Source organism: Palaemon carinicauda, unplaced genomic scaffold, assembly GCF_036898095.1.
Source record: "Palaemon carinicauda isolate YSFRI2023 unplaced genomic scaffold, ASM3689809v2 scaffold548, whole genome shotgun sequence".
Lineage (NCBI taxonomy): Eukaryota > Metazoa > Arthropoda > Malacostraca > Decapoda > Palaemonidae > Palaemon > Palaemon carinicauda.
In genome coordinates, this window is record NW_027171814.1 from 62,501 (window position 1) to 80,000 (window position 17,500).

The 17,500-nt window shown below is 37.3% G+C and overlaps 2 long non-coding RNA genes across 2 annotated transcripts in view; one reads left to right on the plus strand and one right to left on the minus strand.

Annotated features, from left to right (window-relative positions):
• Window positions 1–4,401, plus strand: part of LOC137637140 (uncharacterized) — a 6,259-nt gene extending 1,858 nt beyond the window's left edge. Inside the window, exons 3-4 of the long non-coding RNA XR_011043414.1 lie at window positions 1,684–1,795; window positions 3,027–4,401. This is a non-coding gene — a long non-coding RNA (uncharacterized lncRNA). The remainder of the gene's footprint in view (window positions 1–1,683; window positions 1,796–3,026) is intronic.
• Window positions 4,402–14,696: 10,295 nt separating this feature from the next.
• Window positions 14,697–16,177, minus strand: LOC137637139 (uncharacterized). Its single transcript, XR_011043413.1, has 3 exons — window positions 16,096–16,177; window positions 15,551–15,637; window positions 14,697–15,089 (listed from the first exon to the last, which is right to left on the minus strand). It is a non-coding gene; the product is annotated as an uncharacterized lncRNA (long non-coding RNA).
• Between the last annotated feature and the right edge of the window lie 1,323 nt (window positions 16,178–17,500).

A 17,500-nucleotide genomic window follows, 5' to 3' on the forward strand; every position in this document is an offset into this window, starting at 1 on the left:
TTCCATAATTTTGGTTCTAGGAATTTGACATTATTTTCTTTTATAATTTTGATTCCATGTAATTGACATAGATTATTTTTTTCATAATTTTGATCCCATGAAATTGACAGATTTTTTTTTTATATAATTTTGATTCCTGGATATTGGCAAAGGTTAAGTTTTTTCTATAATTTTGATTACATAAAATTGACAGATTACTTTTTTATATTTTTGATTCCATGAAATTGACATAGATTAAGTTTTTCATAATTTTAATTCCAGGATATTGACAAAGGGATTGAGTTTTTTTTTTTATAATTTTGATTCCAGGAAATTGAGAGATTATTTTTTTTCATAATTTTGATTCCAGGCTATTGGCAAAGAGTTTAATTTTTTTTTTCTATGATTTTGATTCCATGAAACTGACAAAGTGATCAAGAAGTTTTTTTTTTTTTCCATAAATTTGATTCCAAGAAATTGACAAATAGATTAAAAAAATATTTTTCCATAATTCGGATTCCAGGAAATTAACAGAAAATTTCGTCTTATGTAACAACAAAAAAGTTGACTGATCATCATTCATTGCCACTATTATTTGCTTCCCGCTTCGTCTTATCAGTACCTGTCATTATCATTATCATTATCATAATTACTTTCACTATTTACAAATCCTTCACCTCATCTCTTCTCACCATCCATCATCATAATCACTCATTAAAAATACGAAATTATGTTTTTTACATTTGATTTAATCAATGGTCAGCCCTTACCAACTGCCATTTTTAATCTTCATTATCCATCACTATAAAATGATTCATAAATTGCAAACCTAAATCTGAGGTAATAATTCTGTACAACCAATTGTAATGTTATGTACAGTAGGGCACACAACTCTACCTTATTTCTCTTCCTGTTTTTTTGTTTTTATACTTTATAAATAAAAGATTTATTCTAATGTTGTTCCTGTTTCTAAAATGTAATATTTCAATTGTTCATTACTTCTATTGTAATTTATTTATTTCCTTATTTCCATTCATCAATGAGATATTTTTCCCTGATGGAGCCCTTGGGCTTATAGCATCCTGCTTTTCCAACTAGGGTTGTAGCTTAACTTGTAATAATTATAATAATAACTCTTCTAAAATATTATATTTCAATTGTTCATTACTTCTATTGTAATTTATTTATTTCCTTATTTCCTTTCCTCAATGGGATATTTTTCCCTGATGAAGCCCTTGGGCTTATAGCATCCTGCTTTTCCAACTAGGGTTGTAGCTTAACTTGTAATAATTATAATAATAACTCTTCTAAAATATTATATTTCAATTGTTCATTACTTCTTTTGTTGTTTATTTATTTCCTTATTTCCTTTCCTCAATGAGATATTTTTCCCTGATGGAGCCCTTGGGCTTGTAGCATCCTGCTTTTCAAACTATAGTCCATTTCTTTTAGCGATGCATATTTGCACCGACTCGCAGCGGTGCCCTTTTAGCTCGGAAAAGTTTCCAGATCGCTGATTGGTTGGACAAGATAATTCTAACCAATCAGCGATCAGGAAACTTTTCCGAGCTAAAAGGGCACCGCCGCGAGTCGGTGCAAATATGCATCGCTAAAAGAAATGGACTATAGGGTTGTTGCTTAACTAGTAATAATGATAATAATAACTCTAGACTACCAACTACAACGATACTTCTTTGTCAACAGGTTCCTGCTCCTGTGGGAAGCTGCTTTTACGATGCCGATTCTCTCTACAATCCTTCTGACGGATCGTCGTTCTTTAGGCACCTACTTTCTGACGAGGAAATCAGCACCATAGGTACGTTTGCGGGCTTGTCTCGTTACTCACTGTAACTTATAGTTTCACTCTCTTGTAGCCTGATCACCATCACTTTTACTTAGTGCACAGCCTCTACGACATTTACAACCTTTCCAGAAGGCTAAAATTACTGCCACTTCGTTGCTTAGACACCCTCTATAACGTTTACAACCGTTTTAGAAAGCTAAAATCGCATTGCTAAACCACAACTTGCACTTACTGCAAATCCTTAATTTAGATAAGGATTCAGAGGAAGAAATTTAAAGATATTTCTTTGCTGTGGCAGCAGGATCAAGAAATGGCGGTACCCAACTTAGCCTAACCTAACCTAACCTGACTCACGCTGCTGTATCTAAATGGGGCTTCTCCTCCAAGGCTTTGTGATTGGCTACACCAGTGCTGCAGCCTCCACACACCACAAAAGGACAGTCAACCATAGCTGAAGGGTTGTAAAGCATGAATAAAATAAATTCAATTACAGAGAGAGAAATGTATCATATACATACATTTTTCCATGAATTAGAATGTTCTATAACTGTTACGCCATGGATAAAAGAAAGACGAAGCGTAAAGACAAATTTGTATGAGTGTGATGTCAAATTAAAATACTTTTTGGTAGACCTGCTTCTGATGACCCAAATTTTTACAGTACATTCAAGAGGGAGTAGTATAGTAATTGGCTAGTTGTTATTTGTTAGTTAATTACAGCTAGTAGGAATCCCGAGACTTTAGCTTGGTAGGACTCACTAGTGTTGGTTAGGATAAACACAAAGAAATTAACATAAAGGATAATCAAACACCAGTAAACATAAGCATATGTCAAACACTGTTCTCTGAAGTACTTTAAATGCCATTTGCTATGAGTTGTTTTGTACAGAAAGTACTTTTTCAGATTTGTTTTATGATAATTTCATTTTGGAGTGTCCTTCTCCTAAAAGAGCTGCTTGCCATAGCTATAGAGTCTCCTCTACTCTTACCAAGAGGAAAGTGGCCACTACACAATTACAGTGCAGTTGTTAACCCCTTAAGCAAAGAGGAATTGTTTGGTAATCTCAGTGTTGTCAGATGTATGAGAACAGAGGAAAATGTGGAATGAATATATCAGACTATTCGGTGTATATGTAGGTTTGACAAAATGAGCCGTTACACGAAAGAGAAATCCAATATATATTTAGCTATTAAAAATCTGGATTTCTTCATGCAACTAAATCTTACAATTTACACATTCCAGGTATATAAGCCAACGGAACTTTTGGAGAAAGTAGAATTGGTAAATGGAATATACCTTCGGCTCCTATGAAAATGCTAAAAAAATAGAACTGGAGTCATATCATCTGGCCCTTGGTATATGAAATACGCTTTTGGAGTCTTCTATGAAAAAATCTACTTCTGCAAAACCTCTTCCCCTAGGTGCGATTCAATCTGTACAGCTCTCGAATGAACCTCCGAACCATCTTTCACTAGATCCTGAATACTTTGATATACTAGACCAGGGACTCAACCGAGTTCAGCTAGTACTGCTAGGGTGCCACAGCCTAACCTCCCACATTTCCACCACAGATGAAGCTTCATAATGCTGACTCCCCACTGCTGCTACCTCGGTTGAGTCCCTGATTAGGCTGAAGGAACATAGAGAGTAGAGGTCCCCTTTTTGTTTTGTTTCATTGTTGGTGTCGGCTACCCTCCAAAATTAGGGGAAGTGCCTTGGTATATGGATGGACTAGACCAGTGAACGAGGCAGTTCTGAAGATACAAGAAATTCCCTTACTACCAAATATGTCCAGATTGTTGCGGTTCCTGCTCTTACAACTAAACATGTTGCACCATCTCTCAGTAGATTCCGAATACTTTGATATACTAGACCAGTGAATAAGGCAGTTCTGAAGATGCAAGAAATTCCCTTACTATCAAATATGTCCAGATTGTTGCGGTTCCTGCTCTTACAACTAAACATGTTGCACCATCTCTCAGTAGATTCTGAATACTTTGATATACTAGACCAGTGAATAAGGCAGTTCTGAAGATGCAAGAAATTCCCTTACTATCACATGTCTAGATTGTTACTGCTCCTGCTCTTACAACTAAACATGTTGCACCATCTCTCAGTAGATTCTGAATACTTTGATATACTAGACCAGTGAATAAGGCAGTTCTGAAGATACAAGAAATTCCCTTACTACCAAATATGTCCAGATTGTTGCTGTTCCTGCTCTTACAACTAAACATGTTTCACCATCTTTCAGTAGATCCTGAATACTTTGATATACTAGACCAGTGAACGAGGTAGTTCTGAAGATACAAGAAATTCCCTTACTATCAAATATGTCCAGATTGTTGCTGTTCCTGCTCTTACAACTAAACATGTTGCACCATCTCTCAGTAGATTCTAAATACTTTGATATACTAGACCAGTGAATAAGGCAGTTCTGAAGATACAAGAAATTCCCTTACTATCAATATGTCCAGATTGTTGCTGTTCCTGCTCTTACAACTAAACATGTTGCACCATCTCTCAGTAGATTCTGAATACTTTGATATACTAGACCAGTGAATAAGGCAGTTCTGAAGATGCAAGAAATTCCCTTACTATCACATGTCTAGATTGTTACTGCTCTTGCTCTTACAACTAAACATGTTGCACCATCTCTCAGTAGATTCTGAATACTTTGATATACTAGACCAGTGAATAAGGCAGTTCTGAAGATGCAAGAAATTCCCTTACTATCACATGTCTAGATTGTTACTGCTCCTGCTCTTACAACTAAACATGTTGCACCATCTCTCAGTAGATTCTGAATACTTTGATATACTAGACCAGTGAATAAGGCAGTTCTGAAGATACAAGAAATTCCCTTACTACCAAATATGTCCAGATTGTTGCTGTTCCTGCTCTTACAACTAAACATGTTTCACCATCTTTCAGTAGATCCTGAATACTTTGATATACTAGACCAGTGAACGAGGTAGTTCTGAAGATACAAGAAATTCCCTTACTATCAAATATGTCCAGATTGTTGCTGTTCCTGCTCTTACAACTAAACATGTTGCACCATCTCTCAGTAGATTCTGAATACTTTGATATACTAGACCAGTGAATAAGGCAGTTCTGAAGATGCAAGAAATTCCCTTACTATCACATGTCTAGATTGTTACTGCTCCTGCTGTTACAACTAAACATGTTGCATTATGTGTTACAATGAGTCTGGAAAATTTGATGATGATGCCGTCTGTTAAATCTAGCATAATTTCAAAGTGCTACTAATCAGGAGGCTGTTATTAGGTATTCTAGACCTGTTTCCAGCTAAGAAAGTAGTGTCAGTAGATAATGGGGAATGACAAATATTGCCTGTTTCATTTCCCTATTGGAAATTCTGTAATTTTTATGAATTACCAAACTTAATGTAAGAGAAAAGTTGATTTGATTTTTTCCTGTTTTGTTTAGCTGCACAAAATTTTAAGATTGTTAAATAAATTGTATTTATCTTAAGGTTAAACATTTTATTTACTTTTTTTTCCTGTTTTGTTTAGCTGCACAAAATTTCAAGATTGTTAAACTAAATTGTATTTATCTTAAGGTTAAACATTTTATTTACTTTTTTTTCCTGTTTTGTTTAGCTGCACAAAATTCAAGATTGTTAAACTAAATTGTATTTTTCTTAAGGTTAAACATTTTATTCACTTTATCACTTTAACCAGGCATTGGTCAATAAAATTTGTCAATATGATTTAGCCTCTCATTACGCAGCGTATGATATCGAAGCTAGTTCAATATGATCAACAATTATAAACATAATATACCACTAGTCATTTATCAACGTTGTTTGTTCGTTGACAGAATAAGACTGCATTATTTACGTTGTATGTTTAGTTCATAAAGTCTTTGATGAATTTATACTGTTGTCAAAAGGCTTACTTTAAAGGTTCCTTTATGCTTTCCACGGTTGGTTAAAAGGCTTACTTTAAAGGTCACCTTATGCTTTCCACAGTTGGTTAAAAGGCTTACTTGAAAGGTTCCTTTATGCTTTCCACAGTTGGTTAAAAAGCTTACTTTAAATGTTCCTTTATGCTTTCCACAGTTGGTTAAAAAACATACTTTAAAGGTTCCTTTATGCTTTCCACAGTTGGTTAAAAGGCCTACATTAAAGGTCACTTTATGACATTCACGGTTGGTTAAAAGGCCTACATTAAAGGTCACTTTATACTTTTCACGGTTGGTTAAAAGGGTTACTTTAGAGGTCACCTTATGCTTTTAACAATTGGTTAAAAGGCCTACTTTAAATGTTATTTCATGCTTTTCACGGTTGGTTAAAAGGCCCACTTAAAATTCACCGAATGCTTTTCACAGATGGTTAAAAGGCCTACTTTGGTCCCTTCATCCTTTTCACAGTTGGTTAAAAAGTCTACTTTAAAGGTCCCCTTATGCTTTTCACAGTTGGCCAAAAGGCTTACTTTAAAGGTCACTTTATGCTTTGCACAGCCGATTAAAAAGTCTACTTTAAAGGCCACCTTATGCTTTTTACAGTTGATTAAAAGGCCTACTTTAAAGGTCACCATATGCTTTCTGCTAAAAGACCTACCTTAAATGTCACTTTCAGCTTTTCATAGTTGATTAACAGGGCTTACGATCAACGCAGATTATGCTGAATGATACTCTAAATACTTGAGAATGTATACAACAACAAAAATTCTTGTAGGTCCTACAGGACACAGTGCTAATCTGCGTGTGACAGGTCCAGAAAAAAACAGTCCTCAAAGTAAATAAAGTAAATATTGTAAGAACTGGAAAATCTGAATCATGCTAATGTGTTTTATTTACATGTATGATGATCAACTCTGATCCAAGAATTTAATATTTTCATTTATATTTCACTGAACATATGAGTCAATAAAAGGCAAAGAACTTAACATAGAATAATACACAACAGAATTTTTCAATAACTCAGGAATCTATTGGCTTAGGCATAAATAATAGAAAGAACAAGATCATGAAGAAAACGTCTTATCAATTTGACCATTCCAATATGCATTCATAATAGATAATCCTCCCTCAGCAAACATCCATGTAATTGGATTCTTTGATCAAGTAGCGTTCATCTAGTTTGCCCAGTACACACAAGACTGAGTAGCTGGAGACGCCCAGTAATCGAACAGGAGTAACGCTGCGAAGAACTCTCTTTGGTCAACTATATTCTGTGAAGAGTTGAACAGTGGAGATGGAAGAGGGCCTCTTTGGGCATCTTATACCTCTATAATTAGCTAAAAAGAATCAGATAGATAATCTACTGGAACATTACTAGCTCTAGCAAGAATGACTGTACTCTTGCAATATCGATTATTTGACTGAAGAGAAAATCATCAGATATTAAAGAACAACAATTAGTTATGCTGTCTACAAAAACAATATTCTAGCAAGATCTCATACTCTGATGACTCAGACAGAAAAAAAATTCAATAAGTAAATAGATAAAAATAAAATTTGGTAGTGGTTTTCAGTCTTTACAAGCAAAAAGAGATTAGTTCAGGAGTGTCTTCACAAGCAAAAAGCTTCAAGTTAGCAGTGATCTACAACAAGCAAAAATTATATAAGTTTGAAAGTGTCTACACTAGCAAAAAGTGATAAGAAACAATGAGGTGCCTAATTAAAAATCCAATTTCTTTCATATTGCTGTTGATTAAAATATGGGGAGGGTATCCCTACTCTTTGAAATTGGAAAAAGACATTGTAGTTGGCCCTTTCTCCATGGCACGACGTACTTCACCTAGAATATCTGTTGGATGGGTGATTTGGTCGTTCACTCTATGCATGCTAATAGGTTTCATGGGCTGCATAAGGCTTTATTACCAAAGGACAATTCACAGCGATAACGCAAGCAGTACATTTGTACTTACTACCATCAACACTATACTTGGACTTACTGCCGCCTTATCTTACGTCTACATGAATATCTACAGTAGACGTTTATCGAGAGTTATTACTCTTTTGAAAGACGAAATGTTGTATAATCAGAAGATATATAACCCATCTTTCCTCTTACTGTACTTCGTATTAGGATTTCATTTGGCATTTAGTCTGTGGTTCACTAAGTTCACTATTGACGTGATTAACATGATGTGGGATATGCGATCTAGATTATCAATTATTTTCCAATTGCCAGCTTTGATATTTTTCACACCCATCAGTTTTTTTGTGACAGGAGGCCTGATCAGTTCAATATCCATAACAATGTCAATCAGATTGGAGGATGCAATGCGGAAACTCATGGAAAAAATCAACAAGCTGCAGGAGACTTCGAAGATATCACAGAAACTTCTACAAGCCACAAGATATGAAGGACCTCATACAATCTTATCTATAGAGCAGGTTACTGGAGATCAAGTTACTGGAGGTCCAGTCACTAGAGATCAAGTTACTGGAGGTCCGGTCACTAGAGATCAAGTTACTGGAGGTCCGGTCACTGAAAAATCTTTGAAAGAAGATATGAACTCTTTAGTAGATTTGATCGTACACGTTGATGAGGTTACTGAATCTCTGGTGTTGTATGAAGGGGGTCTGATATTGATAACTATGCCTTTACAATTAGTGTCGTTGGTTGGTTTTCTGTATATTGGTGTTGAGAGTAACATGACTGAAGGCTACATAATATTTGCTGATTACCTAGTGGCAGTTCTGTTCATCTTATGTTCACCGGATGTCCTGAAATTTAAGGTGACTGAAAAGATTTCAGAACTCTGAGATTTCTTTGGCTAAACAAATAAAGAACTTTCACATTTGATGATTCTCTAGCAAGCTATAAAATATCTATGATAATCTCATAACTTTGAGATCTTTGATAATCTGGCTCTAATCTAAGCTATTTAAAAGGTGGACAATGTTGAAGCCTCCTAACCTAGCTGATTATCTATTTGTCCTTTCTCATAGATCTAACCTAATTCATACTAGTCGAGTCAGAATATATAATTGCATCCTAAGAAAATACTTGGCGGAAAATATCCATGACTTCCCATTCGTGGGTCTGAAGTTCAAGCCCCACTCGCAGTTTGAAAAATTTTTCACTAGTGTTCATAACCTCACCGGCCCTGTGAGCTTGGGAAGGGGCATTCCTGTGAGCTAGGGAAGAGGTGTCCCCATGAGCAAGGGAAGGGGTGGCCCTGTGAGCTAGGGAAGAGGCGTCCCCATGAGCAAGGGAAGGGGTGGCCCTCTGAGCTAGGCAAGAGGCATCCCGTGAGCTAGGGAAGAGGCGTCCCCATGAGCAAGGGAAGGGGTGGCCCTGTGAGCTAGGCAAGAGGCATCCCGTGAGCTAGGGAAGAGGCGTCCCCATGAGCAAGGGAAGGGGCGGCCCTGTGAGCTAAGCAAGAGGCATCCCGTGAGCTAGGGAAGAGGCGTCCCCATGAGCAAGGGAAGGGGTGGCCCTGTGAGCTAGGCAAGAGGCATCCCGTGAGCTAGGGAAGAGGCGTCCCCATGAGCAAGGGAAGGGGTGGCCCTGTGAGCTAAGCAAGAGGCATCCCGTGAGCTAGGGAAGAGGCGTCCCCATGAGCAAGGGAAGGGGCGGCCCTGTGAGCTAGGCAAGAGGCATCCCGTGAGCTAGGGAAGAGGCATTCCTGTGAGCTAGGGAAGGGGAATTCTTGTGAGTTTAGGAAGAGGCCTCCCTGAGAGCTGGGGAAGAGGCGTGCTATTTACTTAACACCAATTAGGAGACAATTTGATGTACAGTAATTGACCAAGTAATATAGTTTAGGATTTTCATGGGTTTGGTCTCTGTATTAAAAGCATAACATTCCAGAGAATGCTAAAAGCAACATATGAAAGTAAGGAACATGAAAAGGATAAAAAAGTACAGATACCAGCCATAGGCACACACCACTTAAACAATAATCAAAGGGATGGTATACCTTATAGATTGCTTATTACATTAGCACGTCAATAACTATAGGCCTTTTGTATCATAAGAAGAGGGTTTGTATATGGAGTATGGAGTGGTTGATGTTTGCATATCATAAATCTTAGATGTGAATGCTAGAGGAAGTGAAGACTGTTCAGACGAATTATTTGCTTAGCATATTGCGTCCAGCAAAAGTGTTTGAAAGAATGAGAATTATAGAATTATGATGAGCCACGTGGAAATATCTTTAAGGGCAAAAGGTGTCCTGTGGTTCAGTCATGTAGTGAGAAAACTAGACGGAGAACAAGTAGCATTGGAATGGAAGGGCCTAAACATTAAATAAGTCCAGCGGTACAGTATATGCTATGTAAGTGAATGGTGGGGTAGATATAGTTAGGGTGAGCCTACCTTGAAGATGTATGAATTAGCTCATCTTCTATTAGCTTAGTCCTGTTTTCTCTGGAACTCAAATCTATCAGGGGATATGTTGTAGAACAAGTGATACCAGAAAAGTACAACCTTCCAGTATCAGAGAAACTCCTCAGATGTTAGGTTGTTGGACCCGCACCCTTTCGAGTAACCCTAGCAGCTGGGTAGGCTGATGACCACTAGGCCAAGCTATTCCAAAATGCCTATCAAATTTTACTTGATGTAAACTGTCAATTAATAAGAATAACTTTCTTTTTATCTTCATCAGAGGCAATTCTGGCTGAGGAAGCTGTGCTCAGTGTCCAAGGCATTTTTCAGTCAGGAGATATCAGATCAGGTAAACCACATGTGGAGAGAATCTGCGATAATATTCCAAAGACAAATAATGCAAGCGACTGATAGCTTTAGTTGTCTGCTATGTATGATACAATTTTTTAATTTGAGACTATGCTATACTAATACTATACTAACGACTATACTAATGACATCATAGCTATCAACTCCGTAGTGGAGATAAAGGCTGTAGTTGAAGGCATTTTATATTTATGATGTTTTGCTAAACAAATAACTACAGTAAGCCATTATACATAATAGTAACCCCGTGATATTCATACTAAATAACTAGTGGTTACTGAAGTAACCAATAGGCTTTATCCTCTCGCTTTTCATCTACGACACCTTGCTTCCTTACCCATCCTATTCTTCAGTCAAGCAACTAATTCTTTTCTTGCTCTTACCAATCAGTAATATCTTTCTAACCCAGCTTAATTTACCAATACATAGATGGCGCTGTTAGTGTATCACCTGGAGAACGATGTTGCCTTTAACTGCTATGGACTCTTCACGATGGGTCGTCACTGTGTTTTACCTGTAAGAATCTTATTGTCTGATTTGTTTGTGTACAAAACTGGTATTGCAATTTCAAACTGACTGAAATACAAACATTGAAATTCATTATAGATTGAATTAGAAAGACCCTTTTATACATATCCCATATATCTTTGCAGTTTTGAATATCTCAGTCAGAACTTGTGGTTACATTACAGGTCCTAGAATGTTCACCTACCCTGTGAATTATTGATACTCTATTATCTCAAACCCTCTTCTTTTTTTCCCCAAGAATATCTGTTATAATAAGAAAGAATCACAGTCTAATTCATAAGTAATGTCTATCATATCGGCTAGTACTATTGGCCCACTGCGTAAGCATTCCACCATCAGTCCTATGTACAGCCCAACCAAACAGCTGGTCACATCAGGTCTACATGATCTCATTAGATAGATTCTCCCTTTTAGACATCTTTATTTAAATAACTCTTTGTGATTCCACAGGTCTTCAGTTTTGTTGCAACTTACTTCGTCATCATACTGCAGTTCAGGGGTGAGAAGACGCCTGGGCCTATTGCAGAACCATAACTCAAAGATTAAGACGCTTCGATTAGACCTATTGCAAGACCTTAACTTACCAATAGTTAAGATTACGTTGTAAGGACACCGATCCCTTCGTCGTCCAGAAAATCGACAAACTACTTATTTATTTAAATTCTCTCTTCGCCACACTGTGGTGTCCTATGTATATATATTCCGCTCTACCAGAGCTACATTTTGATATATGTATCGTTTCATAACATGTTTTTGTTAACCCATAATTCATATATTTGTAAGTGTAAGAAAACACATATATTTTGGCGGGCACTTCAATCTGACTTGGCGCCAATGTAATCCTACGTTTCCGTCCGCACCTTGTTATGTATTTCCGTGCGCATTCAAATAAAGTATCAGTTGATCTTGGTGACGCTTGTCTCACTGTCCTTACAACGTTTTAAATTGGCATCACCTACATCACACCTGTGATACTGAGAAGTATCATGATCTTATAGATTAAATGAATGTCTCACAATATTAAATGATACATTCAGTATGAAGCAGTAGGCCTATAGCAGACTCCGCGCAAGTTCACCAGAGCTTAGCGGCACAAGAAAAGAGTTTGGCTGTCTATGGGATCATATAGGCTATGCTATCTTATCTATCTTATTTTGATAAAGTATAATTGTCCTCAAGTAATTATTAACTTCAGAATAACTTTACTATATAATAAAGAGCACAATTAACATTAGTTTGATTCAAAACCTTAAAATTACGATGCTTTTCAAAATGTTCAATCATACTCTTTTATCTTTCTTCGTGGCCAAGTGGTAAGTCACTGTACATACAAGTTTCCTGGACCAGGGTTCGACACCCGGCCGGTCAGAAGCTGTTGTCTTTGTGTGATTTCTCCTGGGGCTCTGATCCCGAAGTCGGTAAGAGAATCCAGACATTAATGTATCAAAAATATATGGCTTATTTGAACATGAAAAACACGCCTAAATGTGCAAAATTTATAATATATATGTATATATATATATATATATATATATATATATATATATATATATATATATATATATATATTTTATATACAAACACACACATATATATGTGTATATATATATATATATATATTTTATATACAAACACACACACACACACACACACACATATATATATATATATATATATATATATATATATATATATATATATATATATATATATATATATATATATATATATATACACACACACATATATATATATATATATATATATATATATATATATATATATATATATATATATATATATATATAATGTGTATTTCTATACATATTCAACATTTCAAATAATATAAATTATGCCAATTATCATCATTATTGCCATAATTACTAAGGTAAATCATTGTTCTCTAGTCTTTGGTAGTGCCATAGCCTTTGTACCATGGTCTTCCACTGTCTTAGGTTAGGGTTCTCCTGCTTGAAGGTACACTCGAGCACACTGTTCCATCTTATTTTTCTTCTTCTTATGTTTTTGAAATGATGTGATGGGCAGGAATCTCTCTCTCTCTCTCTCTCTCTCTCTCTCTCTCTCTCTCTCTCTCTCTCTCTCTCTCTCTCTCCTGGTTAATCAGAATTTACTTTCTTTATAACTAGTCGTTTTCTCTTGTGGAAATAATAATAATAATAATCGCCACTTTAGAAATTGGCGGGAAATCTTCGGACAAGGTGAGCTCGTTGTTGTTGTTGTTTTTATAGTTATTGTTGTTCTTCTTCTTATTTAAAGATTTTAATAATGTTTCGTCAAGAAATTTGTTGTGGTTAGAAATCTTTAGACGCTATTGTTCTGAACCTACTTCGTGCCCTTTGGGTACGCCATTTCCCCGAACCTGTACACGCTGATATACCCGATGTTGATATTTTACCCTTAAAGGACTTGATGACCAAAGCCAACGCCCTTATGGACACCTACTTCGCGACCTTCAAGATCTCCATCAACGCCTCCACTCCTGACGAAGAAGACACCTATTCAATGTCAACCTAAGCCGACGTGAATGCCGTTGGACATACACACCTATCCCGTGACGAGCCGGAGCAGCCACAAAGCCACCCATCACCCACCACTTGCTCGCGCCCCAACCAACGACTTCTACAGCCACTTACTGTCGCCCATCGGCCGCAATTTTGCTACTACCACTCCAGACTAGGGGCTGCCACAAAGAAATGTACAGTATGTCATTTTAGGGGGGGGAGAGCCATGTACCAACCGTGTGCCACACGATCGTACATAGTAACGACATTTCTCTTCTCATTGGTTGGGGCGCGAGCGAGTGGTGGGTGATGGGTGGCTTTGTGGCCGTTACGGCTTGTCACAGGGTAGGCGTGTATGTCCTACGGCATTCATGTCGGCTTCGGTTGACGTTGAATAGGTGTCCTCTTCGTCAGGAGTGGAGGCATTGATGGAGGTCTTGAAGGTCGTGAAGTGGGTGTCCATAAGGCCGTCGGCTTTGGTAATCAAGTCCTTTAAGGGTTAACTATCAACATCGGGTATGGCAGCGCGTACAGGTTCGGGGAAACGGCGTACCCAAAGGGCATGAAGTAGGTTCACCTCACGAGGAGAGCCGTCTGCGGCAGGTTGCAGGCGAGCGATACCGGTCATTTCCCTGCGGGTGAGCGAAGCCCTTTGGTCCTGCAGCGGTTGTTGAGAGAGCTGAGAAAGCTTTGCTATACAGGCGGCTGGCGACGGCGAGTACTGCTGCAGAAGGTATGTTTTGAGGGCGTTATAGTAACGGTGAGGGGGGGAGGCAGGAGGAGCGAGTCACTCCGGTGTCACCAATGTGACGAGCCAAGAGTAGGTTATGACACAAAAGGGGGATGGAAGCAACTGAGTAACTTTTATTACAGAACATCAGTTTATATATACTGTACATCAATTGCGGGCAAAAAGGCCATAACATATAACAGGCTGTTTCCTGCTACCAACAACGGTTTCTGTTAACATTTAACGGACAAGTTGATTCAGGTCATTATCAGTGTGAGGGGAGAGCGAAGATACAAAGGAGACTATATACAAAAAAGAAAAATGCCGTTACTATGTACGATCGTGTGACACACGGTTGGTACACTACTCTAGAGTAAGAGTGAAAATTTTCAAAATTATCGTAATTTTAAGGTTTTGAATCAAACTACCGTTAATTGTGATCTTTATTATATAGTAAAGTCATTCCAAAGTTAATAATTACTTGAGGATTATTATATTTTATTAAGACAAGATAGCATAGCTTCTTTTGTACTCTGGAGCCGCTAAGCTCTGGTGAACTAGTGTGAATTCTGCTATAAGCCTACTGCTTCATACTGAATGAATCTTTAAATATTGTGAGACATTCATTTAATCTATAAGATCATGATACTTCTCAGTATCACAGGTGTAATGTAGGTGATGCCAATCTAAAATATAACCTTGATTATTGATAAGTTATGGTCTTGCAATAGGCCTGATTTAGGCGTCTCCTCACTCTTTGAGTTTGGTCTTGCAATAGGCCCACTCTAAGCGTCTTCTCACCCCTTGAACTGCAGTATGATGACAAAGTAAGTTGCAACAAAACTGAAGACCTGTGGAATTACAAAGAGTTATTTAAATAAAGACGTTTAAAAGTGAGAATCTGTTTGAGGAGATCCTGCAGAGCTGATGTGACCAGCTGTTCAGTTGGGCTGTACATAGGACTAATGGTGGAATGCTTACGCAGTGGGCCAATAGTACTAGCCGATATGTTAGACATTACCTATGAATTAGACTGTGATTCTTTCTTATTATAACAGATCTTCTTCGGAAAAAAAAAAGAAGAGGATTTGAGATAATAGAGTATCAGAATACTTCACAGGGTAGATGAACATTCCAAGAGCTGTAATGTAACCACAAATTCTCATCAAGATATTCAAAACTCTAAAGGTATATGGGATATGTATGAAAGGGTTTCTATAATTAATTTGATTGTCTATATTTTACATCATTCAGTTTGAAATTGCAATACCAGTCTTGTACACAAACAAATCAAACATGAAATGATTCTTACAGGCAAGACACAGTGACAACCCATTATGAAGAGTCCATAGCAGCTAAAGGCAACATCGTTCTCCAGGTGATACACTACCAGCGCCATCTATGTATTGATAAATGAAGTTTGGTTAGGAAGATATTACCGATTGGTAAGATCAGTACGAATAAGATAGAAAAGAACTAGTTGCTTGACTGAGGGAATAGAAAGGGTAAAGAAGCTAGGTGTCATAGAAGCAAAGCGAGAGGGTAAAGCCTATTGGTTACTTCAGTAACCGCTAGTTATTTAGTATGAAGATCGCAGGGTTATTATTGTATATAATGGCTTAGTTATCTATTTATCAAAACATAAATATAAAAGGCCATCGACTACAGACTTTATCTCCTATATGGAGTTGATAACTATGATGCCATGATAACAGTATTATCTCAAATTACAAAAATGTATCGTACATAGCATTAAGTTTTATAATATACATGCAAAAACCGACAACTAAAGCTATCAGTCGCTTGCATTATTTGTCTTTGGAATATTATCGCAGAATCTCTCCACATGTGGTTTACCTGATCTGATATCTCCTGACTGAAAAATGCCTTGGACACTGAGCACAGCTTCCTCAGCCAGAATTGCCTCTGATGAAGATAAAAAGAAAGTTATTCTTATCAATTGACAGTTTACATCAAGTAAAATTTGATAGGCATTTTGGAATAGCTTGGCCTAGTGGTCATCAGCCTACCCAGCTGCTAGGGTTACTCGAAAGGGTGCGGGTCCAACAACCTAACATCTGAGGAGTTTCTCTGATACTGGAAGGTTGTATTATTCTGGTATCACTTGTTCTACAACATATCCCCTGATAGATTTGAGTTCCAGAGAAAGCAAGACTAAGCTTGTAGAAGATGATCTAATTCATACATCTTCAAGGTAAGTTCACCCTAACAATACACTCCAAACCATTCACTTATATATAGCATATACTGTATCATTGCATTTAATTGAAGTTAAGCTCATCTCATTCCAATACACCTTGTTCTCCGTCTAGTATTCTCACTACATGACTGAACCACAGGACACCTTTTGCCCTTAAAGATATTTCCTACAATGTGCTTATCATAATTCTATAATACTTATTCTTTCAAACACTTTTGCTGGACGCAATATGCTAAGCAAATAATTCGTCTGAACGGTCTTCACTTCCTCTAGCATTCACATCTAAGATTTATGATATGCAAACATCAACCACTCCATACTCCATATACAAACCCTCTTCTTATGATACAAAAGGCCTATAGTTATTGACCAGTGCTAATGTAATAAGCAATCTATAAGATATACCATCCCTTTGATTATTGTTTAAGTGGTGTGTACCTATGGCTAGTATCTGACAGGATGTACTTGTTTTTCCTTCTCCTGTCCCTTACTTTCATGTGTTGCCTTTAGCATTTTGAAGAAGGTTATGTTTTTAATGCAGAGACCAAACACATCAAAATCCCAGTGAAAAACTATATTACTCTGCCAGTTACTATGCATCAAATTGTCTTTTAATTAGCTTTAAGTAAATAGCTCATTAAGTTAATGTCCATTGTAAAACTGTATTTCTTTTTCTAGTGGAAATAAATAACACATGCCAGGTGAATTCTTAGTAAGATTATAGAAAGGATAAATACTCAAGAGTTAGTTTAAAGGTCACATATGAGTGGCAAAAGCAAGAGACAGGACAATGTTCTATCGATTAACCATACATACATAAGACCAGCGCCCAAGCCCCTCTGCATCCAAGGTAGGCTCAAACGACTCTTCCTTATCTGACAGGAATGTTACTCCCCTAGCTCACAGGGACGCCTCTTCCCTAGCTCACAGGGACACCTCTTCCCTAGCTCATAGGAACGTTACTTCCCTTGCTCACAGGAATGCTCCTTCCCTAGCTCACAGGAATGTTACTTCCCTAGCTCACAGGGACACCTCTCCCCT